We start from the raw sequence: 16,539 nt of genomic DNA on the forward strand, positions 1-16,539 counted from the left end.
AAACCAGGTGCTTTAAACTTTTTGGAAAATTTCACGATTTATATAATAATCTTGCAAAAAAAAAAAAAAAAAAAGTCAATGCCCGATCTCTGAATATTAGCAGGTTTGGGCCTGTTAGTACATGGATGGGAGACTGCCTGGGAATACCAGGTGCTTTAAACTCTTTGGAAAATTTCACGATTTATATAATAATCTTGCAAAAAAAAAAAAAAAAAGAGTCAATGCCCGATCTCTGAATCTTAGCAGGTTTAGGTCTGGTTAGTACTTGGATGAGAGACTGCCTAGGAATACCAGGTGCTTTAAGCTTTTGGGTTTTCTTTCCTACTTATATAATGTACTGACGATTAGATGGGCTGGTCTTTAAATAGCCCTCTCTTTGCAGCAGTCTTCGCTTACGGCCATACCAACCTGAGGGCGCTAGAGAGCTAGTGTGAAACAGGAAGTGAGGTGGCTATAGAAGGGTGAAGAAGGTTCACCCAAAATTGTTTGGTGTGTTTTTGTTTTTTGGTTATTTGAGTCTTAATAATTGTTTTTTGTTTAAATTTTTGGGTTATTGTTATTACTTGTCCTCCCAACAGCATAGCTGTTTGGGAGGGATCATTTTATTTTTATTTTTTTTGTTTGTTTTTTGTTTTCCTTATTTTTGAAAAATGGACGGAACTACGGCAACAGACACGGACTTGGCACGAGGAACACGGCGGCAAATGGCAAACGGACTGGAAAAAACTAAACGAGAAAAGGATGGGCCTGAAAGGAGATATAAAAGAACCTACACCAAAGAAGCTACAGTTGTAGTGGATTTGACTGAAGTGCATGAAGGTAAAGCTGAAGACATAATACAAGCGCTGAAAGATAAGTTGGATGTGACAAAAATATTGGCTGTAAGACCCAAAATGATGAAGGAGTACGAAATTACGTTTGAAAAGGAAGAAGATATTGAAAATCTGAACGAAGGATTGATGATTAAAGGAAAACTATGTGAAATTAAAAAATTGAATAACAGAGAATTTGTTGTCTCGTTCATGCATTTGCCCGCTTACCTGGATGATGCAGAGATTCTACAGAAGCTGGAGGGATGGGGGGTTACTCCTGTCTCTCAGATAAGAAGAAGATTTTATACCGGCACCAACATAGAAGATGGAACGAGGTTCCTTAAGGTACAGTTCCCAAAAGAAGTGGCCTCCTTGCCCTACAGTACTCGAATTGAAATGGAGGATGGTCCTCAGTACTATAGAGTGATACATAGCAAGCAGGTGGAAACCTGCAGGTTGTGTATGAGCCCTGATCATGTGATGAAGGACTGTCCAGACTTTAAATGTTACAAATGCTCGGAAACAGGCCACTTCGCGAGGGACTGTAAGGTGGTGAGGTGTCCAGAATGCAATTGTGTACTGGACAAATGCGAGTGCTGGTATGGAGACCAGCACAATGAAGAAGAGAGGGGGAGTGGGCAGATGCATGAGACAGACAATGAAGAGGAGCAAAGGGAAGACAAGATCAAGGCAAAGAGAGGACAATGTAAGCAAGGACAATGACAATGAGATTGAAAAGACTGAGTTAACACAGGACATTGTGGAAATGGAGGTACAGATGGAGTTTAATGCAGTTGGACAAGCAGAAACAGAGGAGCCAGAAGAGACTGAATGGATAGGTGAGACGGAAAGAAAAGACAAAGACAGTGAAAACCTGGGCGGAGACAGCACTGCAGGAACATCCAATAAAAGAAGAAGAAAAGTTAAGGTAATACCCAATTTGGAGAAAGCTAAAAATAAAATGTGTAAACAAAGTAATGAGGTGAAACAAGACTGTGGAAGAAGTGCAAAAGAGGGGGAGGAAATAGGATAACAAAATTATGATGCTAAAGTTTGTACTTTTATCTTTTTTAATTGTGTTGAAAATTGTTACTTTTAATGCAAGAGGGTTAATGAATGGTGTGAAATTTGAAAAAGTCAAGGAACTGTGCAGGGATGAAGATGTGATTTTATTGCAAGAAACAAATTGGAAAGAGAGTGTAATGGAGGATTTTAAAAAAAGATGGGAAGGGGAATTATTTTTTAATAATGCGGAGGGAAAAATAGGAGGAGGAGTTGCGATGTTAATAAGAAAAGATAGAGGTATCAGGTCAAAGCAAATGTATAATGACACAAAAGGAAAATGCATGGCTGTAGAAATTAAGATGGATGAAGATGATTTTATTTTAGTAAACGTACATGCTCCAAATGAAGAAATAGAAAAGAAAAAATATTTTAATATAATAGCTGAGTTAATGGAAAAATGGAAGAGGGTAATAATTGCGGGGGATTTTAACACTGTTTTTAGTAAAATGGATATGGCTAACGGAATGGTTTTTAAATCGGATGGGGGAAGAAAGGAGTTAATGTCATTGATGGGAGAGTATAACATGATTGATGTGTGGAGAGAAAGAAATGGGAAAAAGAGGGAATTTACAAGAAGACAGCTGGTAGGGAATTTTATGTGTCAAACTAGGATAGACTACTTTTTATGTACTAGGAATTTGGAATGTTTTATTGATGGAGTGTTTTATAAAGAAACGACCTTAAGTGATCACAAAATGGTGCAAATGAGAATGGATTTTAAAAAGGAAATGAGGGGACCAGGGGTATGGATTTTAAACACTGAAGTTTTAAAGGAAGAAAGTTTTAAAAAAGAGATAGAAAATAAATTTGATGAGGGGAAAAAAGACTTGATGTACATAGAAGATAAAAGGCAATGGTGGGAAAACATGAAATATGACATAAAGAAATATGTAATGAATTACTGTAAATTGTTACAAAAGGTAAAAAGAACAAAGGAACAAGAAATAAGAAAGACGTTAAGAGAGGAGTTGAATAAAAATGAAGTTAACGTGCCAAGAGTAATTGAAGTGGAGGAAAAGTTGAGGAAAATAGAAGAAGGGAAATATAAAGGGGCGACGTTAAGAAGTAAAGCTAAGTATACAGTAGAAGGGGAGAAATGTAGTAGATTCTTTTTTAACCTTGAGAAAAGCAGGGCGAAGGCGGGAATAATTAAAGAACTTAGGAATAAGGAAGGACAAGCTGTTTTAAGCACGGAAGGGATTTTAAAGGAAATAAGCACATATTATGAAGAACTTTTTAGATCAGAGGAAGGGGATGAGGAAAAAAGGAACATTTTGTTACAACAGATAACACACAAAGTCGGTGAGGGGGATAAGAAGGAATGTGATAGGGGAATAACAACTGAGGAAATTATACAAGCAATAAATCAGCTAAGTGTGAAGAAAAGCCCAGGAATAGATGGTATTGGAAGTGAGTTTTATAAGGTTTTTAAAGAAAAAGTAAGCCCGATTTTAAAAGAAGTCTATGAAGAGGTTTTTAAAAAAGAAAGGGTACACCCAAGAATGGGCTTAGGCTTAATGAAAATAATCTACAAGAGAAAAGGAGACAAGGCAGAACTGAGAAATTTTAGGCCCATTACAATGTTAAACACAGATTTTAAAATTTTAGCCAGGGTTTTAGCGAACAGATTAAAAAATATCATGCCAAACATAATAGAGACTAACCAGGCATATGGAGTAAAGGGGAGGGACATTGCAGATATCACGAGTAGCATAAGAGATATAATGGGGTACATAAAAGGAAAAGGAAAGGAGGCATATATAATAAGCATGGATTTCGAGAAGGCGTTTGACAGAGTGGAGCATGGGTTTTTATTGGCTGTTTTAAAACAATTTGGTTTTGGAGAGAATTTTATAAAATGGATCTCAGTTTTATACAGCGATATTTTAACAAAAGTCAAATGTAATGGTTTTTTAACGGAACCTTTTAAAGTTTTAAGGTCTATAAGACAAGGGTGTCCACTGTCAGCGAAGTTATATTCTTTGGTGGCTGAACCATTAGGGCTTTTAATAAACAGAGAGAAAAAAATAAAGGGAATAAAACTAGAAGAAAAAGAGGAACTGACTAAAATTTTCCAGTATGCTGATGATACCACAATTGTTGTTGAAAATATAGAAAGTGTTAAAGAAGTAATGGAAAAAATTAAGTGCTATTGTGAGGGATCAGGTGCAAAAATAAATGAGGAAAAAACAGTATATATGAAGTTCGGAAGGTCAGAGGTTTTAACGGGGGTTGTTAAATTCCTAGAGGTACAAGAAATGAGGATTTTAGGAGTAGGCTTAGCAAAGAATGAGAAGGAAACTGTTGATAATATGTGGGATGAGACATTGGGAGGGATGGATAGGAGACTGATTTTTTGGAGAAACAGGTTTTTAAGTTTGAAAGGAAAAATTTTAATTGTAAACATGTTAATGTTATCAAAAATGTGGAACAAATTACATGTGATGCCATTGCCAAACTGGGTTTTTAGGAGAATAAAAAAAGAGTATTTTAGAATTTTTATGGGAAAAAAAGCCTCCAAGGATAGCGTACAATACGCTGATAGGAAAACCAGAAGAGGGAGGGATGGGTTTAGTGGATGTGGAACAGAAGATGAAAAGCATGAGGGTTAAAGTGGTTAAGAAATATTTGGATGATAAGAAGAGAGATGAATGGAAGAAATTGATGGGGTTTTATCTAAATAAATGTGGGAATTTTAACCTTGGAGAAAACATTTTATGGATGAAGTTGAAAAGTTGGATGATGGAGGGGATACCACAGTTTTATAAAGAGGTTTTAAATGCTTGGAGGCTTTTTTTAACAGAGGTGGATTTTAATCCGGAGGGGAGGGAAGTGATTTTAAATCAGCCTCTGTTTTTAAATGACAAAATAAAGATACACGAGCGAGATATCTATTTTAAGAAGTGGCTACAAGTGGGGATTGTAAAAGTGAGAGATGTTTTATGGGAGATGAAAGAGGGATTTTTACCACTCCAAGTGATTAAAGATGCAATGGAGGAGGAGAAAGAGGATTTTAATGTCATGGTTTTAAAAAAACAGTATGAAGATGTCAAGAAAGCAATCCCAAGGCAATGGCTAGATCAGATTAAAAAGAAGGGAGAAGGAGAAAATAAAATGATGGTGTTTTTAAAATGTAAAGAAAAGAGGGTGGATTTTAATTTGTGTACTGTGAAAATGTTCTATGAGTTTTTTATAAATGGAGTTTTTAAAAAACCTGTTGCCAACCAGATTTGGTTAAGGCATTTTAATGAAATCGAAGAAAAAGACATTTGGAAGAATAGAACATGGAAATGGTTGGATGTAGATTTAGAATGTTTAGACTATTTTATCAGACAAAATGTGATCTATACAGAAATGAGATTGTGTATGATGCAGAAGGCAACAAATGCTCGATGTAAAGTCTGTAAAAAAGAAGATGAAGGTATTTTACATCTGTTCTTATTATGTGGAAAACTTAACCCATTTTTTAATGAACTGAAAAAAATTGTCAAAGAATTAAGAGAAAATGAAGAGGTTACTGACTGGAAAAGGTTTTTTATGCTGGGAATGACAGAGAACAAAGAAAATAAGAAACTTGTTAATTTGTTTTTAATCTTAGCAAAAAAAGCTATATGGAAAAGAAGAAATGTAGCCAGAAACAGAGATTGTATTTTAAATTTATGGGTGATTTTTAAACAAATGGTAGAAAGTTATGTAGAAATGTTGTACAATTATTTTAAATTGGAAAACCAGATGGAGGATTTTTATAAAATTTTTACAAATGATGTTATATGTATCTTTAAACAAAAGCATTTTTACATGCCAGGAGAAGATGATTAAGATGACATATTTTTATGTGATGTGAATTGTATTACTTAAGTTAAAAAACTTCAATGACGATGTCAGTTTGATTATGAGATGAATGAAATTGTATGACTAAGAAAATGTGTTTGTTTTGTATTAAAAAAAAAAAAAAAAAAAAAAAAAAAGTTATGCCCGATCTCGTCTGCTCTCGGAAGCTAAGCAGGTTTGGGCCTGGTTAGTACTTGGATGGGAGACCGCCTGGGAATACCAGGTGCTGTAAGCTTTTTGGAAACTTTTCACTTAGTATATAATAATTTTGCCAAAAAATAGAGTCAATGCCCGATCTCTGAATATTAGCAGGTTTGGGCCTGGTTAGTACATGGATGGGAGACTGCCTGGGAATACCAGGTGCTTTAAACTTTTTGGAAAATTTCACGATTTATATAATAATCTTGCAAAAAAAAAAAAAAAAAAAAGAGTCAATGCCCGATCTCTGAATCTTACCAGGCTTAGGTCTGGTTAGTACTTGGATGAGAGACTGCCTAGGAATACCAGGTGCTTTAAGCTTTTGGGTTTTCTTTCCTACTTATATAATGTACCGATGATTAGATGGGCTGGTCTTTAAATAGCCCTCTCTTTGCAGCAGTCTTCGCTTACGGCCATACCAACCTGAGGGCGCTAGAGAGCTACAGGAAGTGTTGGCTGCAGTAGGGAGAGGAAGGCTCTCCTCCATTTTGTTTTTTCAGTTTGTGTTTGTTTGTAAGTTGTTTTTGGACTTTAGTTCAGTTTTTTTTTTGTGTGTTTTTCAGTTTTAAACCACCTAACAGCAGCTTTTTGCTGGCTGGAGGGTGGTTTCTTTGTTTTTTTGTTTTTTTGTTTTTCTCTTAAAATGGACGGATTAATGGATCACGACACAGGACCGGCTGGAGAGACACGTATGGCAAACGACACTGGACTGGTTGGAGAGAGACGTATGGCAAACGACACTGGATTGGCTGGAGAGAGACGCATGGCAAACGATAATGGACTGGCTGGAGAGAGACGCATGGCAAACGATACTGGATTTGGCGGAGAGACACGATCAGTAAATGTCACTGGACTGGGAAATCGACTACGAGCTGGCTATGGAAATAACCAAGGTACGATGGACAAATTTCTTGAGAGAAAATATCTAAAGGAGGCTACAGTGATTGTGAACGTAGAGAATGTGATCGAGGTGAGAGCAGAGGATATCATCAAGGCTGTATCAAAACAATGTGGACACGGGAAAATCCTGGCACTAAGGCCAAGACAAGGAAAAGAATATGAATTAACAATGGAGAAAGAAGAAACATGTGACAAACTGATTGATGGACTGATGATAAAAGGAGTGAACTGTGAGGTAAAAAATTTGCAAAACAGAGATTATGTTGTTTCCTTCATGCACCTGCCCGTCTATATTGATGACAAAGAAATTATAGGTAAATTGGAAGGATGGGGAGTTAATCCCATTTCACAGATAAAAAGAAGATGTTACCCGGGCACTGACATAGAAGACGGAACAAGGTTCCTAAAAGTGAGATTCCCCAAAGATGTCGCATCTTTGCCATATAGCACAAAGCTGGAAACAGCAGAAGGGCAGCAGTATTTTAGGGTGATGCACAGCCATCAGGTGAAGACCTGTAGGCTGTGCATGAGCCCTGGACACCTGCTGAAAGACTGCCCAGATTTTAAGTGCCGGAAGTGCGAGGAGAGGGGACATTTTGCAAGAGATTGCAATGCTGTCAGATGCCCAGGGTGTCAAGAAGTTTTAAATAAATGTGAATGTTGGATGGAAAGAGAGGAAGGAGGTATGGAACTTCAGTTGGACGGACAGGTGCATGAAGGAAACAGCGAGGTGGAAAGAGAAACTGATGAAGGACAAGAGGAAGGCGGATTGCAACAAGAAGAAACAGAAGGAGGAGCGAGCAACAGAGAGGAAGAAGGAGAAAAAGTAAATGATGCAGACGAGGAGCATACAACAGAACAGGAAACTCAATGGACGGAAATGGAAATATCGGACAGTTTTAAAAATCTTTTAGATGGCATGGACGGAGATGGACATAGAATGGATGATCAAAACAAAGAAATGGACAGTGGAGAAGAAACGAGGATGGATAACATGGAAAAAGACAGAGAGGAGAGAGGACAAATAAGAAGGCGAACATTAAAGGTAAAACCAAATGTGGAAAATGCTAGAAAAAAGATAATGACAATGGGCGGAGTGAAAATTGTAAACAGATATGAAGTGTTAAGTGGGTTGGAGGGAGAAGATGGAAAGTAATGTTTGTTATGTATTTATTTTTCTTTTTAATGGTCTTAAGTTGTGTTACTTTTAATGCAAGGGGACTGATGGACATGGGTAAATTTGAAAAAGTGAAGGAAAAATGCCAAGGCGAAGATGTTATTGTTTTACAAGAAACAAATTGGAAAGAGAGTGTGATGGAGGACTATAAAAAGAAATGGGAAGGGGATATTTTATATAACAATGGGGATGGAAGGCTTGGAAGAGGAGTGGCTTTTTTAATAAGGAAAGATGTTTTTAATTCAAGTAGGGTAGTGTATAAAGATAAGATGGGGAAATGTATGGTGGTTGAAGTAAATTGTGAAGGACGTGAACTGATTTTAGTCAATGTACATGCGCCAACAGAGGAGAAGGAAAAGAAAGATTTTTTTTATGTTTTAAGAAATATCATAAACAAGTATACGGAAATAATAATGATAGGGGATTTTAACACAGTTTTTAGTAAACAAGACATGGCAGAATGAATGGTTTTTAAAAATGACAAGGGGAGAAAAGAATTAAAAGCATTAATGGGAGAAAAGGATATCATCGATGTGTGGAGAGAAAGAAATGAAAAGATAAAAGAATTTTCAAGGAGGCAAATAGTGGGGCAGTTTGTGTGTGAAACAAGAATAGACTTTATTTTATGTACAAGAAATGTGGAGAATTTTATAAAAAAGATTAAGTATGAAGAAACAAGTTTTAGCGATCACAAGTTTTTATTTTTTAAAGTAGACTGGAGTAAAGTGCAAAGAGGGCCGGGAGTCTGGATTTTAAATACAGAGGTTTTAAAGAATGAAGATTATGTTTTAAGTATAAAGGAGATAATTGAAAAGGAAAAAGAAAATGAAATGTATAGTGAGGATAAGCGAATGTGGTGGGAGAACGTGAAATATCTGGTAAAAAAGTTTACAGTAACATATTGCAAATTAATTAATAAATGTAAGAAAAATAAGGAAAGAGAGCTAAGAAAAAACTTAAATGAGGAACTGGATAAGGCAGAAAAAAGCATAGAGAAAATAAAAGAAATAGAAGGTAGACTGAAGGAAATGGAAGAGGAGAAATATGAAGCTGCAAGATTAAGAAGCAAAGCAAAATATACAGTGGAGGGGGAGAAGTGCACAAAATTTTTCTTTGATCTAGAGAAAAGAAAAGGGAAAGCAGACATGATTAAAGAAATAAGGGGCAAAAATGGGAGAATAGTAGAAGAAAATGCAGACATTTTAGAGGAAATAAAATCATATTATGAGAACTTATTCTGTACAGAGGGGGTAAAAGAAGGAGAAAAAGTGGAATTACTGAAGCAAATAAAAGCCAGAGTAGGAGAAGTGGATAAACAAGAGTGTGATGATGAAGTAAGAGAAGAAGAAATAAAAAGAGCAATAATTGGGTTAAACAAGAGGAAAAGTCCAGGGATAGATGGGTTGGGGAGTGAGTTTTACATTGTTTTTAAAGATGTTTTAACAACTATCTTAAAAGAAGTATTTGACGAGATTTTTAGGAAAGGTGAGATGAACGAAAGGATGGGAATGGGATTAATGAAGCTGATATATAAAAGGAAAGGAGACAAAGTGGAGTTAAAGAATTATAGGCCTATAACAATGCTTAACACAGATTTAAAGATTTTATCAAAAATTTTAGCTAACAGATTAAAAGAAGTGATGCCCACAATAATTCAAACAAACCAAGCTTACAGTATTAAAGGAAGAGACATTGCAGATACAACAATGAGCATAAAAGATACCATAAGATATATTAATGAAAAGAAGAAAGATGGTTTTATAATCAGTTTGGACTTTGAGAAGGCTTTTGACAGGGTAGAGCATGATTTTTTATTTGGGGTTTTGGATACTTTTGATTTTGGACGGAATTTTATTAAATGGGTTAAGATTTTATATAAAGGTGCTGTAACGAGAGTTAAATGTAATGGGTTTTTAACAGAGTGTTTTAAATTAACAAGATCAATTAGACAGGGCTGCCCGTTGTCGGCACTTTTATATGCTTTAGTTGCGGAACCACTTGGGTTAATGGTAGAACAGGAAGGGAGAATAAAAGGAATAGGCATAGAGGGAGGAGAGAATAAAATATTTCAATACGCTGATGATACTACGCTATTGCTGCAAGATTTGTTGAGTGTAAGGGAAGTGATGAAAATAGTACAATCATTTTGCAGGGGATCTGGGGCTAAAGTGAATGAGGATAAAACGGTATACATGAGATTTGGGCGAAGTGAGGTTTTAACTGGGCACTTTAATTTTAAGGAAATGAATGAAATAAAGATTTTAGGTGTTTTAATGGGGAGGGATGAAACCAAAGCAGAAGGAATTATGTGGGAGGAGATGTTAGGAGGGATCGAGAGAAGGTTAAATTTTTGGAGATTAATGTCCTTAACTTTGAAGGGGAGGGTTTTAATTTTGAATGTTTTAATGGTTTCTAAGTTATGGCATATTTTATATGTGGCTTCAATGCCGTTGTGGACAGAAAAAAGGCTGAAAAAATGTTTTTTAGATTTTTTATGGGAAGGAAAGCCACCGAGAATTGCATATAACACTTTAATAGGAGCAATGGGGAAGGGGGGGCTAGGGCTAATGGACGTGGAGCAAAGAAAGAACAGTTTAAGGGTGAAAATCATAAGCAAATATCTAGACGAAGGAAATAAAGCAGCATGGAAAAGAACAATGGGGCATTTTTTAAACAAGTGTAGTCATTTTAATCTGGGGGACAACATTTTATGGATGAAAACAAAAAATTGGATGACGGAGGGGATGCCAGAATTTTATAGAGAACTGATGGGAGCATGGGGAAAATTTTTAGATAATGTGCATTTTAAGCCACAAGGTAGAGAGAACATTTTAAATCAGCCTTTATTCTTAAATAACTGCATTTTAAATCAAGGGAAGCAGGTTTTTTTTAAGAAGTGGTGGGATGTGGGAATCATGAAAGTCAGAGATGTTTTATATGAATTCAAAGAGGGTTTTTTACCAGTTCAATACATTGTGGATGTGATGGAGGAGGCAAAGGAGGATTATACCAGACAAGAGATTACAAACAAATATGATTTAATTAAGAATGCTATACCTAAAGAATGGATAAAGAGAATTGAAAATATGGAAGAAGAAGATCAAGGAAAAGATGTGTATGTAAATATGGGGGGGAAATTGTGTGCTTTTAAAGAATGTAAAGTTAAAATGTTTTATTGTTTTTTTAGAGATGTGGTTTTCAAGAAACCTGTTGTAAATGAATATTGGCTACAGATGTTCAATGATGTAACAGAAGAAAAAATATGGGGGAATATAAAGGGGAAAATTGTACAGACTAAACTGGAGAATATGGAATATTTTATCAGAAACAAAGCAGTGTTCACAGACGTAATTTTAAGCAAAATTGGGATGGAGGAAAGTGCAATATGTAAAGTTTGCCAAGATGCTGATGAAGGGTTTTTACACTTGTTTTTATATTGTGATAAGCTGAAAGATTTTAATGAGAGGTGTAAAAGCATGATTTTAAGTTTGAGAGGAGAGGAAAATGGGAACTTTGAGTGGGAAAATGTGTTAATGTTGGGCATTAATTAGAAATGTAAACATGAGAAGCTGATAAATTTACTTGTGATGCTGATGCAAAGTGCGATTTGGGAAAGAAGAGTGGTGGTGAAAAAGGAAAATGTTTTAATTGATGTATGGAATGTGTTCAGGAGAAAAGTTGAAAAATATGTTGAATGTCTGTTTTATTATTTTAAGTTGGAGGAAACGATTGATGTCTTTTATAATATTTTTACTCAGGAGGTGTTAAAGGTTTTCAAAGAGCTGGGGATTGAATTGTCATTTTTAAAAGATTAAAATATTTAATGACTTCTTTTTAAATGTATGTAAGATGTCTGTCAATTCAAATTAGGAGTTTTGTATGTCAAAGAAATAATCTTTAAATAATCTTTAAATAAAAAGTATTTTTGTATGTGAATAATTGATATGTATGTTTGAATTGATTAATTTCTTCAATAAAAAAAAAAAAAAAAAAAAAAAAAAAAAAAAAGGCTATGCCCGATCTCGTCTGCTCTCGGAAGCTAAGCAGGTTTGGGCCTGGTTAGTACTTGGATGGGAGACCGCCTGGGAATACCAGGTGCTGTAAGCTTTTTGGAAACTTTTCACTTAGTATATAATAATTTTGACAAAAAATAGAGTCAATGCCCGATCTCTGAATATTAGCAGGTTTGGGCCTGGTAAGTACATGGATGGGAGACTGCCTGGGAATACCAGGTGCTTTAAACTTTTTGGAAAATTTCAAGATTTATATAATAATCTTGCCAAAAAAAAAAAAAAAAAGTCAATGCCCGATCTCTGAATATTAGCAGGTTTGGGCCTGGTTAGTACATGGATGGGAGACTGCCTGGGGAATACCAGGTGCTTTAAACTTTTGGGTTTTCTTTCCTACTTATATAATGTACTGGGCGATTAGATGGGCTGGTCTTTAAATAACCCTCTCTTTGCAGCAGTCTTCGCTTACGGCCATACCAACCTGGCTATGCCCGATCTCGTCTGCTCTCCGAAGCTAAGCAGGTTTGGGCCTAGTTAGTACTTGGATGGGAGACCGCCTGGGAATACCAGGTGCTGTAAGCTTTTTGGAAACTTTTCACTTAGTATATAATAATTTAGCCAAAAAATAGAGTCAATGCCCGATCTCTGAATATTAGCAGGTTTGGGCCTGTTAGTACATGGATAGGAGACTGCCTGGGGAATACCAGGTGCTTTAAACTCTTTGGAAAATTTCACGATTTATATAATAATCTTGCAAAAAAAAAAAAAAAAAAGAAGTCCAATGCCCGATCTCTGAATCTTAGCAGGTTTAGGTCTGGTTAGTACTTGGATGAGAGACTGCCTAGGATACCAGGTGCTTTAAGCTTTTGGGTTTTCTTTCCTACTTATATAATGTACTGACGATTAGATGGGCTGGTCTTTAAATAGCCCTCTCTTTGCAGCAGTCTTCGCTTACGGCCATACCAACCTGAGGGCGCTAGAGAGCTAGTGAGAAACAGGAAGTGGTGTTGGCTATAGGGAGGTGAGAAAGGCTCACCCAAACTTTGTGTTGTTTTTTTGCGTTGTTTTTGTTCAAGATAAGTATTTTTGTTTCTAGTTTTTTAGTGTTATTTTTGTTATTCGTCCTCCAACAGCTTTGCTGTTTGGGAGGGATCGTTTTAGTTTTGTGTTTTTTGTTAAAATGGACGGATTAACGGCTACAGACATGGATTTGGCAAAACAGACAAGGCAGCTAACTGAAAATGGACTGGATCAAAGACAACGAGAAAAGGATTACCCAGAAAGGCGAATGAAACGGATCTATACCAAGGAAGCAACGGTAGTGATTGATTTGACGGAGGTACAAGATGGGAGAGCAGAGGACATTATAGAAGCATTGAAAGACAAGATCGAAGTGACTAGCATACTAGCGGTAAGACCAAAAATGATGAAACAATATGAAATTACATTGGAAAAAGAGGAAGATATTGAGAAACTAGAAGAAGGATTGATGATTAAAGGAAAGATTTGTGAAATTAAAAAGTTGAACAATAAGGATTTTGCTGTATCTTTCATGCATCTGCCTGCTTACTTGGAGGATGACGATATTTTAAAGAAGCTGGAGGGATGGGGGTGACTCCTATCTCACAGATCAAAAGGAGATTCTACCCGGGCACCCGCATTGAGGATGGAACGAGATTCCTGAGAGTACGGTTTCCAAAAGAGGTGGCTTCCCTGCCCTACAGCACGAGAATGGAGACGGAAGAAGGACCTCAGTATTTCAGGGTGATACATAGCCAGCAGGTGAGAACCTGTAGGTTATGTATGAGCCCTGAACACATGATGAAGGACTGTCCTGACTTCAAATGCTATAAGTGCTCGGAAAGGGGACATTTCGCGAGGGACTGTAATGCGGTGAGGTGCCCGGACTGCAGGCTTGTGTTAAACAAGTGCGAGTGCTGGTTCGGAGAACAACATCAGGAGGAAGAGCAGGGTGTGGGCAGATGCATGAGGAAGCCGGTGAAGAGGAGCTACACGAAAACACAGAAGGAACACCAAGAGAGGATACCACAAGCACGGACGTTGAAGAGGAAAGTGAAAGGACTGGATCAACGCAGTGCGGTGAGGAAACGGGGTCACTGATGGAAATAACTGATACTTTACAGATTCAACTGGAAAAGACAGAGGATCAGGAGTGGGTCAGCGAGGATGGGAGAATGGACAAAGACAGTGAATGCATCGACGATGCCGGCACTACAGGAATCAATAAAAGAAGAAGACAAACTAAGGTAACACCAAATTTAGAGAAAGCCAAAAGAAAAGTATTAAAACAAGGATGTGAGGAAAAACAAGACAGTGGGGAAATGGTAAAGGAAGGAGAGTGAATGAACTGACAAAATGGGGATTTTATGGCTTTTATTTTATTTTATGGTGCTGAAAATTGTGGCTTTTAATGCTAGAGGATTAATGAATGTTTATAAATTTGAAAAGGTGAAGGAATTGTGTCGAAATGAAGATGTGATTTTATTGCAAGAGACAAACTGGAAAGAGAATGTTATGGAGGATATTAGAAAAAGATGGGAAGGGGAATTACTTGTTAACAATGAAGAGGAAAAAATGGGAGGAGGAGTGGCGGTTTTAATAAGAAAGACAGAGGTATAAAGACAAAACTTATATATAATGATAAAAAAGGAAAATGTATGGTGGTAGAAATCGAAATGGAAGAAGACAAATTTGTTTTAGTGAACGTGCACGCTCCCAATGGAGAAAAAGAAAAGAAAATATACTTTAATGTTTTAGCTGATGTAATTGAAAAATGGGGGAAGGTGGTGATTGCAGGGGATTTTAACACTGTTTTTAGTAAAATGGATATGGCAAATGGGATGGTCTTTAAATCGGATGGGGGTAGAAAAGAACTAAGGTCATTGATGGAAGAGAAAAATATGATTGATGTGTGGCGGGAAAGAAATGGAAAAAGAAGGAATTTTCAAGAAGACAGTTGGTGGGGAATTTTATGTGCCAAACCAGAATAGACTATTTTTTAAGTACCAGAAATCTTGAATGTTTCATTGATGGAATATTTTACAAAGAAACAACCTTAAGCGATCACAAAATGGTTTTAATGACGATGGATTTTAAAAGACAAACAAAGGGACCTGGGGTGTGGATTTTAAACACTGAGGTTTTAAAGAATGAAAGTTTTAAAAAAGAGATTGAAATGATATTAGATGGGAGGAAAAAAGACCTGATGTATATGGAAGACAAAAGGCAATGGTGGGAAAATGTTAAGTATGATATTAAGAAATATTCTATGAACTACTGTAATTTATTACAAAAGGTTAAAAGAACCAAGGAGAGAGAAATAAGGAGAACTCTAAAGAGGAGTTAAATAAAAAAACGAAGTAGATGTGCAAAAAGTAATTGAAATAAAAATACGTTGAGAAAAATACGTTGAGAAAAATAGAAGAGGAGAAATGCAAGGGGGCAATGTTGAGAAGCAAAGCAAAATATACGGTGGAAGGGGAAAAATGTAACAGATTCTTTTTTAATCTTGAGAAAAGCAGGGGGAGAGCGGAAACAATTAAAGAACTTAAAAGTAGGAATGGAATGGTGGTCTCAGATACAGAGGGGATTTTAAAAGAAGTTAAATCATTTTATGAGGAACTTTTTAAGTCTGAGGGGGAGATGAGGAAAAAAGGAATATTTTGTTGCAACAGATAACAAGGAAAGTTGGCGAACAGGATAAAAAAATATGTGAAAGGGAAATAGAAACTGAAGAGATCATACATGCCATAAATCATTTAAGAGTGAGGAAAAGCCCGGGGTAGATGGTATTGGAAGTGAGTTTTACAAAAGTTTTTAAAGAAAAAGTAAGCGTGATTTAAATGAAATTTTTGAAGAAGTTTTTTAAAAAAAGAAAGAGTAAGCCCAAGAATGGGGCTAGGATTAATGAAAATAATATACAAGAAAAAAGGAGAAAAACTGAGCTGAAAAATTTTAGACCCATTACAATGCTAAACACTGATTTTAAAATTTTAGCCAAGGTCTTAGCAAACAGATTAAAAAAATGTCATGCCAAAATATATAGAAACAAACCAGCGTATGGAGTAAAGGCGAGAGATATAGCAGATGTTACTAGCAGCATTAGAGATATAGCAGGGTATATAAAAGAAAAAGGCAAAAGTGCTTATGTTATTAGTATGGATTTTGAAAAGGCTTTTGACAGAGTTGAACATGGCTTTTTATTTTGCAGTTTTAAGGAATTTGGGTTTGGGAATAATTTTATTAAATGGATTTCGGTTTTATACAGGGATATTTTTACAAAAAGTAAAATGCAATGGTTTTTTAACTCAACCTTTTAAAGTTTTAAGATCTAAGACAGGGGTGTCCATTGTCGGCGCAGTTGTACTCATTGGTAGCAGAACCTTTAGGGCTTTTAAATAAATAGAGAAAAAAGAATAAAATACGAATACAAATGGAAGAGGGAGAAGAATTAAGAAAATATTTGAATATGCTGATGACACGACAATTGTGGTTGAAAATGTAGAAAGTGTTAAAAGAGTGATGG

General features: G+C 36.1%; 1 non-coding gene across 1 annotated transcript; it reads left to right on the plus strand.

Annotated features, from left to right (window-relative positions):
* Positions 1-12,456: 12,456 nt before the first annotated feature.
* LOC113099268 (5S ribosomal RNA) lies at positions 12,457-12,575 on the plus strand. Its single transcript, XR_003289357.1, has one exon. It is a non-coding gene; the product is annotated as a 5S ribosomal RNA (ribosomal RNA).
* The last annotated feature ends 3,964 nt before the right edge of the window (positions 12,576-16,539 follow it).

Source organism: Carassius auratus, unplaced genomic scaffold, assembly GCF_003368295.1.
Source record: "Carassius auratus strain Wakin unplaced genomic scaffold, ASM336829v1 scaf_tig00216895, whole genome shotgun sequence".
Taxonomy (NCBI): Eukaryota; Metazoa; Chordata; class Actinopteri; order Cypriniformes; family Cyprinidae; genus Carassius; species Carassius auratus.